Source organism: Giraffa tippelskirchi, chromosome 6 (genome assembly GCF_054371585.1).
Source record: "Giraffa tippelskirchi isolate mGirTip1 chromosome 6, T2T-mGirTip1v1.2.pri, whole genome shotgun sequence".
NCBI classification, from domain to species: Eukaryota; Metazoa; Chordata; class Mammalia; order Artiodactyla; family Giraffidae; genus Giraffa; species Giraffa tippelskirchi.
This window is the reverse complement of record NC_137280.1, coordinates 49,881,415-49,892,014: the sequence shown is the minus strand read 5'-3', so window position 1 is coordinate 49,892,014 and position 10,600 is coordinate 49,881,415. Positions and strand designations below refer to the sequence as shown.

At 44.4% G+C, this 10,600-nt stretch overlaps 1 non-coding gene across 1 annotated transcript; it reads left to right on the top strand.

Annotated features, from left to right (window-relative positions):
* Positions 1-2,223: 2,223 nt before the first annotated feature.
* LOC145511816 (small nucleolar RNA SNORA70) lies at positions 2,224-2,362 on the top strand. Its single transcript, XR_014058191.1, has one exon. It is a non-coding gene; the product is annotated as a small nucleolar RNA SNORA70 (small nucleolar RNA).
* Positions 2,363-10,600: the final 8,238 nt, after the last annotated feature.

Here is a 10,600-nt window from a genome sequence, read left to right as displayed (position 1 = left end):
TTCAGAGCCTTGTAAGTCATTCAAGTGGAGATATACCCACTGTGAAGCCAGTGAAGGGCATGGAGTCCCAGGGGTGAGTCAAGTCACCTCCAATACTGTCTCTTTGGGTAACACCAGCAAATACTACGGAGAAGGCAATGGCACCCCACTCCAGTACTCTTGGCTGGAAAATCCCATGGACGGAGGAGCCTGGTAGGCTACAGTCTATGGGGTCGCTAAGAGTCGGACACGACTAAGCGACTTCACTTTAACTTTTCACTTTCATGCACTGGAGAAGGAAATGGAAACCTACTCCAGTATTCTTGCCTGGAGAATCCCAGGGATGGCGGCACCTGGTGGGCTGCCGTCTATGGGGTCGCACAGAGTTGGACACAACTGAAGCGACTTAGAAGCAGCAGCAGCAGCAGCAGCAGCAGCAAATACTAGGAACAGCATGCATCTTCAAAAGCCACAATGGTTGGCAAAGAACAGGAGCACTGTCCTATGCCTCTTACTTAAACAGAAATTTAATTTCATTCTAATCCTCTGAGAATACACCTTCATCCACACAGAGCAAAGTATGTGTTTGCTCATCTCACCAAGACACATAATAATCCCTGACATTAGTCAATAAGTTGGAAGTGGAAATTCAATCATAAAAGACATTTCTGCTTCCAGATGATGTAGAAATGACCTCATTAAGTTTGTTTTCAAAAAGTGTTTTCCCCAAAAGCTGATGACTCTTTGAATGGTGATGTTAAATGGCTCTGATGAAGACATACACAGACTCAAGTGTCAGCATCAGTGGTGCCTGATTCTGTCTTTGTGGTCATGGTGACAAGAAATTAAAGAAGACTGGATATCATCAGTTAATCCAATGCTTTGGGAGCTCTTAATTGAACAACTCTTTTAAGGACAAGAATCCTGGGAATAAAAAATGTTTCCCTGAGTTGCAGGCAGGGTTGTATGCAAACATCTTCAGAGGACAGGGGAGTGGGCAGTTGATGAGGAGGTGCTATTCAGGATAACCCCATAACCCACGCCCGTTAAAGGAGGCTGACACCAATCCCATTTGGTTGCTAAGTGAGAAAATACATGGGAAGTAGTCAACACAGGCCCTGACATATTAGTGAGTCCCCACGAACATGAGCCTTCCCTCATCATTCTGCCCCTTTCAACATCCCCCTTCTCCTTCTTGATGAAAGCCAACAAGCTGTTCTTAGGGCCATGGCTTACATCAGCTCTAACCCTCATCGTCTGAGGGTGGGGGCCACTGACATAGAGTTTACTACTCTTAGAAGTACCTTCTAGTTTGCAGAGTAGACTTCTATTTTGGTTTTTATTTCAAGTTTTGGGGCTTCCTTGATAGCTCAGTTGGTAAAGAATTCACCTGCAATGCAGAAGACCTGGGTTTGATCCATGGATTGAGAAGATTCCCTGGAGAAGGGAAATGCTACCCACTCCAGCATTCTGGCCTGGAGAACCCCATGGACTCTATAGTCCATGAGGTCGCAAAGAGCTGGACACGACTGAGTGACTTGCACTCAAGTGTCATGCAGAATTAACTGAGCCCTTCTTCTAACTCAGGGTAAAATTTTTTATTTAAAGTTGAGGCATGATCCCACTGCTGGGCATACACACCGAGGAAACCAGAATTGAAAGAGACGCGTGTACCCCAATGTTCATCGCAGCACTGTTTACAATAGCCAGGACATGGAAGCAACCTAGATGTCCATCAGCAGACGAATGGATAAGGAAGCTGTGGTACATATACACAATGGAATATTACTCAGCCATTAAAAAAAATACATTTGAATCGGTTCTATTGAGATGGATGAAACTGGAGCCCACAATACAGAGTGAAGTAAGCCAGAAAGAAAAACACCAATACAGTATACTAATGCATATATATGGAATTTGAAAGATGGTAACGATAACCCTATATGCAAGACAGAATAAGAGACACAGATGCATAGAACAGTCTTATGGACTCTGAGGGAGAAGGGGAGGGTGGGACGTTCTGGGAGAATAACATTGAAACATGTATATTATCATATGTGAAACAGAACACCATTCCATGTTCGATGCATGAGACAAGTGCTCAGGACTGGGGCGATGGGATGACCCAGAGGGATGGGATGGGGAGGGAGGTGGGAGGGGGGTCCAGGGAGGGGAACACATGTAAACCCATGGCTGATTCATGTCAATGTATGGCAAAAACTACTACAATATTGTAAAGTAATTAGCCCCCAACTAAAATAAATAAATTTATTTAAAAAAAAATAAAAATAAAGTTGAGGCATGGCTGCAAAGAGCAGCCTCCCTGGTAGTGTAGGCAGCCTGTTGCCTGTACAGGTTTCCCTAAGAGACCTTGGAGACAACCCCTTCCAGGGGACATTCCTGACTGGCATGCTGTCCCCAATCTATGCTCCAGACAAGTATGTGCCTTTGGAAAACCCCAGGGCACAGTGGCCAGGGTCCACACTGGCCAAGTCATAATGTCCATCCACACCAAGCTGCAGGGCAAGGAGCATGTGATTGAGGCCCTTCGCAGGGCCAAGTTCAAGTTTCTCGGGTACCAGAAGATCTAAATCTCCAAGAAGTGGAGCTGAATGCAGATGAATTTGAAAACATGGTGGCAGAAAAGTAGCTCATCCCAGATGACTGTGGAGTCAATCCCTAATCCTGGCCCTCTGGACTGATGCCGGGCCCTGAACTCATGAGAGGCTTGGCACTGGCCCCTCCTTACTCATGCCCACCAATAAATTCTACTTTCCTGTTAACAAATAAATTAAGCTGGGGAAAGCTCTACAGTGAAGTTGAGTCCACTTTCATGCCTTCTTACCTGGAAGCACATATGTATCTGGATGTTACAGTAACCTGACAGCAGAGATCAGTCCAAGAAGAGAAATAAACGTCCCCCTATTTTGTTGTTGGCGGTGTTTAGTCAATAAGTTAGAGGCTACAAATCTTAGGTTTTCCTGAGTTGCTCTCTGAAAGCAGAATTCAGGCCCCAGGCTCATTGGGTGCTCTGGCTTTCCCGTTACCTAAAGCCTGGGAGCCTTTTGTCTCCATCTAGTCAAATGGAGAAAGAAAGAAAGAAAAAGTGATGTCACAGGGGCATGGTGGGGGGATTGTTAGGAGCAAGGCCTGGAAACAGTGCCTGGGACTTCTGCCTACTTTCCTCCACCCAGAACGTAGTCATAAGGACCTCACCAAACAGCAAGGAAAGCAGAGAAGAGATTTGAGCTGTGGCCCAGAAAGGAAAGGAAAGGAATATGATAATGGGCTTCCCAGGTGGCACTAGTGGTAAAAAACTTGCCTGCCAGCGCAGGAGACATGGGTTTGATCCCTCGGTCAGGAAGATCCCCTGGAGGAGGGCATGGCAACCCACTCCAGTATTTTTGACTGGAGAATACCATGGACAGAAGAGCCTGACAGGCTACAGCCCATAGTGTCGCAAACAGTCCGACACCACTGAAGCAACTTAGCACCACGCACACATGTAACTACATAGCAAACACCGCCTGACCATCTTTTAGCACAGATAGTTTTGTTCAGTGTTTTTTTTTTTTTTATTGTAATGAGTTGTTGTTGTATTAGAATTTCACCAATAATTAATAAAATTCAAGGACTGGGAGCCAAGGAAATTGTCTTTGACTTTTAAGGTCCCATAGAAGAATGGAGACTATTTTCAGTGGCATCTTTCCACAGCCCTACAAATACATACAGGCCAACAGTGACATCACCCACAACACATCCGGGGCAGCACAGAGCCTCCCTCTCCTGTTAGGAGAGAAAGTTCTCCCTCCTCGTCCCTTCTTCCTTTTTCACCTTCCAGGACTGCATCACAGAGTCGACGGACATGAGTTTGAGCAAGCTCTGGGAGACAGTGATTTACAGGGAAGCCTGGCGTACTGCAGACCATGCGGTCAAGAAGAGTCGGACACAACTAAGAGACAACAACCAAGGACCGTGTGGTCTCCTCTATGTTTTTGCTACCCACCTACTCCTCATACTCAGCCTCAAACATCAGACCTAGTTGGGCCAGATGTTGGTGTTGGGACGACGGAGATAGAAAGAACACTAGACTTTCTATTTCCTGACTTTTATTACCTAAGACATCTTGTGCTATCTGCTCAGAGAAATTGAAGGATGTGCAAAAGGTGAGGGGAAGAAAAACAACTCCCCAACCTTGCTGAGAGGTTCTGCTCTGCACAAGCAGTTGCAGTCAGGAAGGGTTTCTCTAATGGACCACAAACTAAAGAAGAGGCAAGGAGTCCCTGAAGGTCCAGTTGTCCAGACTCCACACTTCCACTTCAGGGGGCTCGGTTTTGATCCCAGCTCAGGGAACTAAGATCCCACAAGTCTTGCAGCAAAGCCAAAAATTATTCTTAAAAACTTTAATTAAAAAATAAAGAGTGAGCCACAACTCATAAAGAGCTATCTAAATTTAGGTTACTAAGTTTACCTCCTTACATTGCTCTCAAGCCTTTTGTAAACTCTTGCCGAATGTATACATTATTTCTGTGTGTTGGAGTGGAGGGTGTGAATGAAAATATTTCGTGTACATTTGGCACTAGATACTAATCTTAAAGATGCACCTATTCGTCGACCCAGCAATTTCTAGAAAATTGTCTTACAGATGCCACATATGTGCAAAAAAGTTGTTCTTCACTATTTTTATTGAAGCAGTTTGGGTAATAGGAAAAGACTGGAAACAAAGCAAGTGCTTGGAAACTGGCTAAATGAATTATGGTAGAGCCACGCAGTGGTCATTACAGACAAGAATGAGGGGCTTCTTTTCTATAATGAAGGTGGCACAGTGGATAAGAGTCCAGCTGCTAATGCAGGGCACACGGGTTCAATCCCTGGTCTGGGAGGATTCCATAGGCCTCAGAGCGGCTAAGTCCCTGCATCACAACTACTGAGCCGGAGCTCTGCAACAAGAGAAGCCACCGCAATGAGAAGCCTGAACACTGCCGACTAAAGAGTAGCCCCGCTGGCCACAACTAGAGAGAAAAAGAGCGCAGCAATAAAGACCCAGCACAGCAAAAAATAAGTACATAACGTCTTAAAAAGAGAGAGAAAAGAATGAGGAAATCTGTATGCTGGAGCAGTTCTGAGACACAGCCGGGGGCAGAGTCACTCGTGGTAGTGAGTGCCATGTTCTATCATGCCTTGGTGAAAGGGGAAGAGGGAAACCAGATCCTGTATTTGTCTCAGCCTAGAAGATGCAGGAAACCCCATGGACGGAGGAGCCTGGTAGGCTACAGCCCATGAGGTCGCGAAGAGTCAGACACGACTGAGCGACTTCACTTTCACTTTTCACTTTCATGCACTGGATAAGGAAATGGCAACCCACTCCAGTATGCTTGCCTGGAGAATCCCAGAGACGAAGGAGCCTGGTGGGCTGCCATCTATGGGGTCGCACAGAGTCGGATAGGACTGAAGCGACTTAGCAGCAGCAGAAGATGCAGAGAAACCAGTTACACTGGTTGTCTCAGGGAGAGAGGGCTGGGAGGCTGGGGACATAGACCAAAGAAGAGGACTTTGTAGACTCTCCTTGTATAATCTGCTCAGGAAAACTCAAGTTGGTAATAAACAAAATGTTTTCATCTTCAGTCAGCAGTGCCATAGGCTACTGAGAGAAGAGGTCCCATTCTTCCTTTGAGTAAAAGCCTCCAAGGGCAGGACGCATCCGTGAAGCCAGGGTGACTCAGGCATCACATGGGGAGGAGCCGAGGTGCCGGGGTCTACACTTCCTCCAGCCCCAAGTGCGGGGTCCCTCCCTAAGGTGCCAACCTAGAAGAATCCAGGTTTTCTTTTACCAAGAAAGGTGGCATTTTATTTCACGGGTCATCGGACTCTGTTTTCATAGTTTCTTTAGTTTGGCTGAAACTCAGGAAAGTAAACAGCAAAAACAAGTGAACCATAAAATTAAGAATGCATCATTGGGGTGTGAACTAATATCATTGAATCTGTCATGTGAGATCTAAATATTAATGTAGAACTTTGATGATACTGTAAAATTGTGCCAAAAGTAGACTAACTCACAATAATAATAGAGCAAACAGCATGACTGACAAATCTGAGAAAGGACTCAACCCTTCCAATTGGTATTTACACAAGCACATACTCATCTTTGGGCTTCCCTAGTGGCTCAGACAGTAAAGGACCCACCTGCAATGCGGCAGACCTGGGTTCAATCCCTGGGTTGGGAAGATCCCCTGGAGAAGGGAATGGCAATCCACTCTGGTATTCTTGCCTGGCGAATCCCCATGGACAGAGGAGGAGCCTGGCGGGCTACAGTTCATGGGGTTGCAAAGAGTCAGACATGACCGATAGACTAAGCATAGCACATACCCATCTTTAATGACAAGGAGAGAAATAGTGTTACAGATACTTAATGCCTCAGGGCTCAGTGAATCTGGGGAGAAAGCAGATGGCTTGTGTAGATCTGAGAGCATTTTAGTATTAGACAAATGAACCACAATTAGATGGGCGTGGTGAAGGCACAGCCTGTTGCATGCTTAATTATTGGCAGGGGATCATTCAGATGTTCGTCCTCTATGCTCTTCGGGGGTTAACGCAGATGTGGTGCAGGCTGAAGGGCAAGAGCCAGGGGGCATTGAGCACAGCTAAGAAGAGTGAGAATTCACTATGCTACCAGCGATGGGCTTCCCTCGTGGCTCAGTGGTAAAGAATCCGCTTGCCAATGCAGGAGACGCAGGTTCGATCACTGGGTCAGGAAGATCCCATGGAGAAGTAAATGGCAACCCACTCCAATATTCTTGCCTGGGAAACCCATGGACAGACGAGCCTGGTGGGCCACAGTCCACGGGATTGCAAAAAGACATGACTGAGCAACTAAACAACAACCAGCAATGGAGGATCCCAGTCTGTGCCTGAGGGAGAGGAAAATCCTCCTTCCCCCTTCTCCTCTTTTATTGTGCCCAGTGTGGAAGCAGGGTTGTTTCCAAAAAAAAAAAAAAAAGAAAAGTTTCATTGATCTGCATTAGTTATCACTGATCTACAAATGTCATGAGATGCATGGAAGAAAGAAGACTGGGGGCAGAATGGGTGACTGAGGAGGAAGAGGAAAAAGTCTGAGCAGAAAGGGAAGGAGATTCGAGTGACTACAGAACTTTAAAGATGAACGATAGCTACAGAGAGTGGTAGAAAATCTGAGTGTATTTGTGACTGCTCACCCTCTGCCTCTTCTGTAGCCTCATAAAAAAACAGAATGAACACATCAGTTATTACTCCTCATTGCTTTCTGGAATCGGATTTATGTTCTCTTCTGTGTGTGGTGCTGGGCTGACAAGGGTTTTGAGTTGGAAGCAAGAAAGCTTCATGTTTGAGGGGGTTGAATTATTCAAACTGAAACTTATTGAAACTTATTGAATTATTCAAATTGAAAATGAACCCAGGACATTTTTCAGTATATTTGATGTCTGAGGCACTTGACACCAGCATTTACTTACCAATGGTCATCAGAGGCTTTACAGACCTTTGAGTTGCCAGGTTTTTTTCAATTTGTTCTTTATTTTATGAAAGAGGCCACATGGCCATGGTCTTCTATAGTGGAGTCAACTCATACTCAGGGAATGAAGTTGCAAAATGCATGCATAAAGCAAAAGTGAAGTATAATCAAAATTTCCATTTAAAATACTGGAATTCAGGACTTCCCTGATCGTCCAGTAGTTAAGAACCCATCTTGCAATGCAGAATACCTGGATTCAATTCCTGGTCCAGGAACTAAGAGCCCACATGCCGCTGGGCAACAAAGCCCGTGCACCACAACAAAAGATCCCGCACGCCACAAGTAAGACTCGACGCAACCAAATAAATAAAAAAATTTTTAAAAAAATACTGAATTTCGCCCTGAAGTCCGTTACTGGTGAATTTTACACCCAAGTTCAGCCGAGTCAGGAGTTTTTCAGCATTGAACACACAGCCCTTCCTTGGTTATTTAATCAGCATCAACCACACCCAGTGATGTAGGACAAAAATAGTCCTCACCTTCATGTAAATTATGTTCTAGGTGATGCATGCGAAGTCACTTCAGTCACGTCTGATTCTGTGTGACCTTTGGACTGTAGCACGCCAGGCTCCTCTATCCATGGAATTCTCCAGGCAAGAATACTGGAGTCGGTTGTCATACCCTCCCCCAGGGAATCTTCCTGACCCAGAGATCGAACTCGAGTCTCCTATGTCTCCTGCATTGGCAGGCAAGTTCTTTACCACTAGTGCCATCTAGGAAGCCCAAAAGAGTCTTCACTTTCATGTGAATTATATTCTAAGTGATGAGGCAGAAAATAATGACATGAGCAAGAAAATAAAACGACATCAGACAGAAAAATATGCTGTGGAACCAAATAAAACAGGAAATGAGAGGAGGCAGCACCAAAACAAGAGTTATAGTTTTGTGTAGCTTGATCAGGAGAGGATCATTCAGATGGTGACATTTCAGTAAAGATCGAAAGGGAGAAAGGAAGGCAGGATGTGAGCCAGCAGCTCAGGAGTGGGTGGCAGGAGAGGGAGTGCATTTCAGACCAGAGAGCTTGAGTGCGAAGCTCATGTGTGGAAGCAGCTGGGACAGGAAGACCCAGAAAGGAGGTCAGGACAGCTGGTGGCCAGTGTGGAGTGAGGATAGAGATGATGCCAGATCCCTGAGACTTCAGAGGCCAGTACACAAGGTTGGCTGGTACTCTGAGTGAGTTAGGAAGTAGCTGAAGAGTTCTGAGCAGAAGAGTAATATGAGGGGATCCAGGTTTTCCAGAGGAGGGCTTGCCAACCCACTCCAGTATTCTTGCCTGGAGAATCCCATGGACAGAGGAGTTTGGTGGGCTACAGTCCATGGGGTTGCAAAGAGTCAGACATGACTAAGTGACTGAGCACATATGCAGGTTTCTCAAGAATCACTGTGGGGACTTCCCTTGCAGCCCAGTGGTTAAGAATCTGCCTTGCAACACAGGGGACATGAGTTCAATTCTTGGTCAGGGAATTAGGATCCTACATGCCACTGAGCAACTAAGCCCATGCGCTCTGGAGCCTACAGATCCCAAGTGCCACAACTGAGACCCGACACGGCCAAATAAATAAATAAATATTTCTTTAAAAAAAAAAAATCTGTATCAACCTAAAGGGGTGGGATGGAAGGCAGTTGGGAGGGAGGTTCAAAAGGGAGGAGATATATGTATACCTATGGCTGATTCATGTTGAGGTTTGACAGAAAACAACAAAATTCTGTAAAGCAATTATCCTTCAATTAACAAATAAATAATTTTTTAAAAAATAAAAAAACAGAATCACGATGGATAGAGGAATGGATAAAGATGTGGTATGTATATAAAATAGAATATTACTCAGCCATGAAAAAGAATGAAATAATGCCATTTGTAGCAACATAGATGGACCTAGAGATGATCATACTAAGTGAAGTAAGTCAGACGAAGATGAATATCATATGATATCACTTATATGTAGAATCTAAAAAAAATGATACAACAGAATCACTCTGGCTCCTTTGTTAAGGAAGAGACTCTTGGAGGAGCAACAGTAGGAACAGGTGGTGGATAAAGAGACTGTTGCAATACTCCTGGTGAGAGATGGGGGTGACTTTGACCACAGAAGGAGTGGCAAGAGTGGTGAGAAGTGACTGGATTCTGTGGGTACCAGTCAGATGAATTAGTTGTTAGAGGTCTTTGCAGTGGAGGGATCAAACACTCACCCTGGGATTTTTTTCATCATTACAGTTTTTTTTGTTTGTTTTTGTTGATAATATGTGGTTGAAATAGACAACTTAAATGCTCAATGATGACATCCACCTGAATTTCCCTTTTACTTGGTTATTTGTTCACCTCTAAGGACTGTGCTTCTGTGCCCACATTCAGAGTTACTCTCAATATTATCTTACTTACGAGCAGGTTATAATCTCTGAGCATCTGTTTCCTCATTTGCAAAATGTGGGATAGCAATAATAGTCATATATGCTACAGGATGGATGCGCTGATTAAATGAGATGTGTATCACTGCTCAGTCCAGCAACTTTGCAGGTACCCAGTAAATGTCAATTCCCTCCCCATGTTTGTGCCTTTGTACACTGACTTCTTTTATCATAATTAGGAAGTAAAAGACTTCAGGTTACATCTTGGAAAATTAAGGTAACAAGAACTCGATTGCAAGTTAAAATTCATGTCTTTGGAATTAGTTGAAGATTTAGGATTTTTTACAATTAAAGAAAGCTTCCACAAAATAACTCACCTACAGTCTTCACAAACTTAAGGTCATGAAAGAGGTGGGCTACAGTCCATAGGGTCACAAAGGGTCGGACACGACTGAAGCAACTTAGCACTCACACATGCCTTGATTGAAGGATACTAAGAAGACATTAACGATGGCATGTCGCATGTGATTCTGGATTAGATCCCAGACCCCCCCCCATTTTTTTTTTCATTTGCCATAACAAAGGATCGCAGGACAATTGGCAACATTTGAACAAAGTCTGTTGGTATGACAATTACACAGTATTATTTAAGAAAATAGTCCTGTTTTTAGAAAATATATATTAAAGTATTGGGCTAGCCAAAAAGTTTGTTCAGGTTTTCCCATAAGA